Consider the following 5728-nt stretch of genomic DNA (forward strand, 5'->3'; position numbering starts at 1 on the left):
GACTCTCTGCTTGCATGTCATACCAAACACCCTTCTTCCTGAGAGTGTGATCCAGCTGAGAACGGTGTGATCCAGCTGACAAGAAGTGTCATTGTCACATCTGGTTTCTAGGTTGTGTCCAGATGCCAGTTTGGGTTCTGAAAAAATACAATGTTCTTCCTTCCACCAAACAACGGAAGAAGGCAGTTTAGACTTTCATATCAAATTATGATAGAGTTGCTCTTTGGTAAAACAGTGAAGGCTGGCTTCGTTTGACATCTCAGTCTTCTCACCCATTAGGAGTGTGTAGGTCCACACACACACACACACACACACACACACACACACACTGATGCTCTCTCACAATCCCCAGCTACTTCCAAACTCCATATATTTGAAAATGCCAATAACTAAGTTACTCCTCCCAGGAATATAGTCCTTGCTGTATATCCTTTCACTTCTTATTGAATCTTCACTATTTGTTTAGCACGCAGCCAGGTGCTTTGAAAGATATTTAGATCAAAACACAGAACACTGCTGCCTTCAAGGAATATTCAGATTAGTAGGAGGTTTAAAACAAAAGCCCGCATTGTAGTTCACTTCTCTGTATAGGACAAGGCAGTTTTTGTGCATTATTTTGTTTAACTCTACCATAAAGTCAGTATTATTAATTTTTAAGGTAACTGAGATTTGGAGATGTACATGAATATTTGAAGTTCACAGATGTATCAATGTTAGAGCTCCAATTTGAACTCAGGCCAGTCTGTCTCCAAAACCCCTGTTCATTTTACTACAACATTGTTATAGTAACTGTCATACAAGATTTTAAAAAGATATAGCTTAGGTAAGAGAGGAGCTGTTGTGAGAGTGGAAATTATCCAAATGTTATGTTTGTTTCAAAGTCTATTTCTGTACCTAGTATAAAACCTGGAATGAGATTTTAAAAATATGTAGATATTTGTCAAGAACATATTATAGAGGAATAAATGCTCTGTGGCCAGGATATGCACCAATTGAAATCACGTATTCCAGCAGCTCCAGGTAAGGCTGGTCCTGAAGATTCCCTCCTAGAATGGTTCCCAAACACACAGAGTTTCTTTCACCCAGGGGAGCTTCATGCACAAGCATTTTGTGGTAATGAAGAACATGATAAAACCACATTTGTGAAAGACAAATCATAATGGTTGTCAGGCATAGGTAGGAAGAACTTGCCTACCCATAGTTCTGTATAGGATGTCACCTCCAAGGGTTTCAATAAGGGAAAAGATGTAGAATAGAGGTTGGAGGTGGTGCATCTTATGTGTACACAAGAAGATAATCTAAGCAAAAATTACAGAAGATTGTATGTCTCTCTTTACATACTAGGAATGTGGACCATTTGCCTGGTAGTAGCTTCTATCCAACACTTTCCCTCTTTGTAACTATGCTCCATTCCATATTCTTGAATTGACGTAGTATTCAAAGATTCCAGTTTTCCTCACTCAGAATTTAGGACTCCTATTATCTGCCCTACATTTTTGCAGTGGGTATCAGTGCTGTCTCTTGCAGTTAAGGGATGTGGATTTAAAATAAAGAAACAAATTATGTGAAGTCCCACAGCCTCACAAATTATGAAGTCCTTGCTCATAATCTATGGCTCCTGCTACCCTTAATTTCTTTCCATTTCCAAAACCTCCAATCTGTTCTGTGGTTCCCCAACATCTTTGCCATGATGTTTCCTTTTTAGGACATGCTTTATCTGCATTAGTTTTCTAGCTAACTCAGACAATCTCTGGAAGGTGTCTGTGGTTCCCGAAATCCAGACTGGCTTAGATGCCCCTCCTTTGTGCCGCTATAGCACCCCCTGTTGTTTAGGTGTATATTTACACAGGCTACTATTTTTGTGTCAGACACCTTTTGGATGAAATGCTATCTAAAGGGTGGCCCCTGGTTTACCATATCTGAAGAAAAATGAGTTTTTTCTTCTTGTTTCAAATAAGATATTATTATAATTTTTTATTTGGTTAAGCTTAGGGCGGAAGCCTAATCCTAGAACCAGTATCCACTTGAAACCCTTGGGTAGATAGGAGACAGGGGCGTTTGGGGGAATGTGTTTCCTAAAGGGGCATTTATTTTCTGTTATCTAGGAAGGATGAGAGGCAAACATCAGAGTGGACTAGATTAATGTTAATCTCCCTGAGAACATAAGAAACTTGACAAGCCTTCTATTCTGCCTTAAGGTGGACATCAACCTTCGTGGGCAAAGAACTGAACCTCCCTCCTGCTAAGAGCGGATTTTTGTTTTTGTTTCCTTCTTTTATTAAACAAGCAAAAAGACCTTTCTTGAATTGATAGGGATTTGGAGCAAAAATAAAATCCCATATTTCTTTTTGAGGGATGGGGCAGTGCCAGGAAAGGAACTAGCGTTTATTGAACTAACAGCTATCTTTTATACATTTCGCTTATCTGCATACTGCATTATGTATCTCCCTTCTCTTCTGCCAGTTCTTTAAACGATGTAGACCATTTGTGCACATCTAGTCATTTAATGATCACCGCAGTCCCGGCTTGTCGGGCCTCAATTTCACAGATGAATTAAAAGTCTCAGCAACGCTATGTAACCTGCCCAGTCACCCAGCTGGTTAGACCTGCACAAAGGGTTTGGTCCTGCATCTGTGGAAGTCCACAGCGACAGCATGGTGCTTGCTATCCCGGACATCTATTTCATTGATACAGTTCCGCTGAGATAATTTTGGTGCTTTCCATTTGATATGTAGGCCTTGCGCTCTTTTCTGTCACTCCTCAGTTGTAAGGCATTTTCTTTCTAGAAACATGGTACAGAAATGACTACATTTCTACCAAGAGAGCCTTCTTCCCAGCATGCTCCTTGTTTCTGTTATGAAACAACAGAATAATTACAGGAGTTAAGGAGAGTAGCTCTTGCCTTTTGAAAGAGGATGCATGGGAGAAACAGTGGAAGAAGTCTGCCGTTACTCTACTAGTAAAGACAATGTCTGAACTTGAAGGATTATTTATGTAGCCTGCTGTGTACCTGTATGTAGTACTAACCATCTCTATGTGAGGTTTCTAGCAAAAGGACTGATGATGAGCACAGTATGATTTGATCTCACTGCTCAAGTCAGAAATGGACGTTAAAGTTCTAATGAAAATACGTCACTTGTACTGGATTCCCAAGAGACACTTTATGGAAAGGAATGGAGACACAGCTGACAGAAGATATCTTCCTCCTCCTCTCCACTAATGTTTTAATTTCCATTGCTGGTTTGGTGCTTAAAACTGGCCAAAGAGAAATGAGATACATAATAAAGTATAAAAACAAGTGAGATTTACAAAATATTCACCTGCATTGAAGTTATGTTTGATATTATCTTACAATAAAGATAAATACAGCATTCTACTACTTCCAGATCTCCTCTATAGTCATACTTCAGCCCGATTTTATTGAATGATTCCATTGTAGGGAATGCGCATGGCCCTCCAATGTCTTGCCCACTTGCTTTGTTGGTCTCAAAAAGGTAACATTCTAAATGTAGCCATGAAAGATAATCAAGAGTACAATTATTCCTTATGGTGTATCAGTTCAGTCTTAACCATTTATTATTGGCCACACCAGCTGCTGTTTAGGCATATTCAGTGACCCAGTAGAACCTCTGTGCAGATTCCGTGAGACAGAGCACGTAAAACGCCTAGCCGGAATGTGAATGAGTGCGTGCGGAGGCTGGTGCAAAAGAGCAATTTATGAGTAGGAGACTGTTGCTACCTGACTGTCCTGCATCTTTATCTCAATCAGGGCTATTATCTAATAGCATTGTAGTTAACCATGTTTTGTAACCAAGAGTAATTACTTTACTTCCCTAAGCCTGTTTTCTCATTTATAAAAATACTTAGTTCAGAACGCTGTTCTGAAGATACAAAAAAAGAATACATATAAAGAACTTCTAACATTATCTGATACATAATAAATGATTAGTAACAATTGAATATTGTTACAAAGATTGAGGATTTGAAAAGGTATCTAAATAGATCCCCCAAAGAATGCCAAGGGCCAACTGTAATCCATATAATTAATTCCAGATCCCCAGAACCAGTTCTGATAACATATGGTTTTTAGAATAGGTACTAAATCATATTTGCCCTTAGGTATATTTTCAAAGATGCAGGGTTAAAAAATGTAAGGCACGACGTCTCCCTACTTTTGCATGTCCGTAGCAGTCACCACCATTTAGTCCTAGCACTCTTTCTGAGGTCAGGCCAGACCTTAGAATCCTTCTCAACTCATACAATAATTAGAGCACGAAGAGGTACCTATTTAACTTTACTTTCATGGAATCTTGGTCTGATGCCATTATTCTGACTCCCAGCTGAGGCAGGCAGTTCAATCACAGTAGAGAGATTTAACAAAGGTGAACAGAAAAATAACAAAAAATTAATAATATTCCTTGGAGCAGCTTTTAAGCCCTTTCCCTGAAATGCATATAGATATAATCTGATTCAAAAAGTGCCTCTCTCAGAATGGCAGAAAAGTTCATTTGTGCTACTGGGCAGAGAAAAGGAGTAATGCAGGGGATGCCAGCCAGCTTTTTTCTTTAATGCGCGGGTAACAGGGCCCTTTCTGAATCTCTGGGCTTTTAGACTCTTTATCTGTAATAGTCTTTCGCAAGGAGTCATCTGTCTCACGTCCACTTGCTTTTGGACTCTTGGTTCAAATCTTCCCTATCTGAGTGCACACGTTTTATTTTGTTTTTTACTTTTAATTGTTGGAATATGAGTATATTTTTTACAAGGACTCTCACAAGAATGACACATTAGCACTGTCCTTCTCATGTGGGGAGGATGCATACATCTGACCCACATCACGGCAGGAAACGGGGGTAAGGGCTCTCAGAGCTGGTACCAAGTGTCCACTGAAGAAATCTCTATTCACCAAATTGAGGGTGTTTCCCTGGGCTCCATCATCCCTGTTGCAGCTTCCAGGTCTCCATGACTTGCCCAGAATCCTTCAGTCCAGCACCAGTTGACCCTATTTTCTCTAGTCATTCCGGACTCCTTTAAGACCCAGGTCAACTGTCCCATGTCTCACTTTTGGAATTTAGCAGCACACATCTTTTTGGCATGCTGCTGTCCTGCCGCCCTCAGGGGCACAGCTGGGAGTTGGGGGTGGGGGGAAATGGATGGAATATCATACCACCAAAAGCAAACGGTAGGGGCACATTAGCCAGCAACACTTGGACATACAACTAAAAACCTCACAGAATACATGCTTCCTCCCCAAATGATACACAATCCCCTAGAGAGCAGAGGAAGCCGCATGCCATTTAAACGTGTATGGAAGGACTCTGTAGGCCAGGCACAGGGAAATCAAGTGGGTGGTGTTTACTTCACCACACCCTGCACGCAGAAGGGACTTAGTGCCTGAGAGCTGGAACCAGACCAGCATCCTGGCTCTTCTTTGCCTCTGAATTGTGTTGCCACTGTGATTCCACCTGTTTTGGCCCTTAGTTCATTTTTCAGAAGGGAGGAAAGATGGCAGAGAGAAGGTGGAAGGGGAGATTTAGGGCCGGGGTACGGTGAGGGTGGGGTGATGACCTGTAAGACAAAACAAAAAATAATACAAAAATGTACAAACTAGATTTACTAGGATATTTTATAACAATGGCAGGTAGCTGGAAATACTACGTGCTACCCCAGACAACGTGATACACCACCCCAGGGGGAGGAGTCCCCGGGAAGTGCGGCAGAAGCCACTGAT

Source organism: Desmodus rotundus, chromosome 4, assembly GCF_022682495.2.
Source record: "Desmodus rotundus isolate HL8 chromosome 4, HLdesRot8A.1, whole genome shotgun sequence".
In the NCBI taxonomy this organism is placed as follows: Eukaryota; Metazoa; Chordata; class Mammalia; order Chiroptera; family Phyllostomidae; genus Desmodus; species Desmodus rotundus.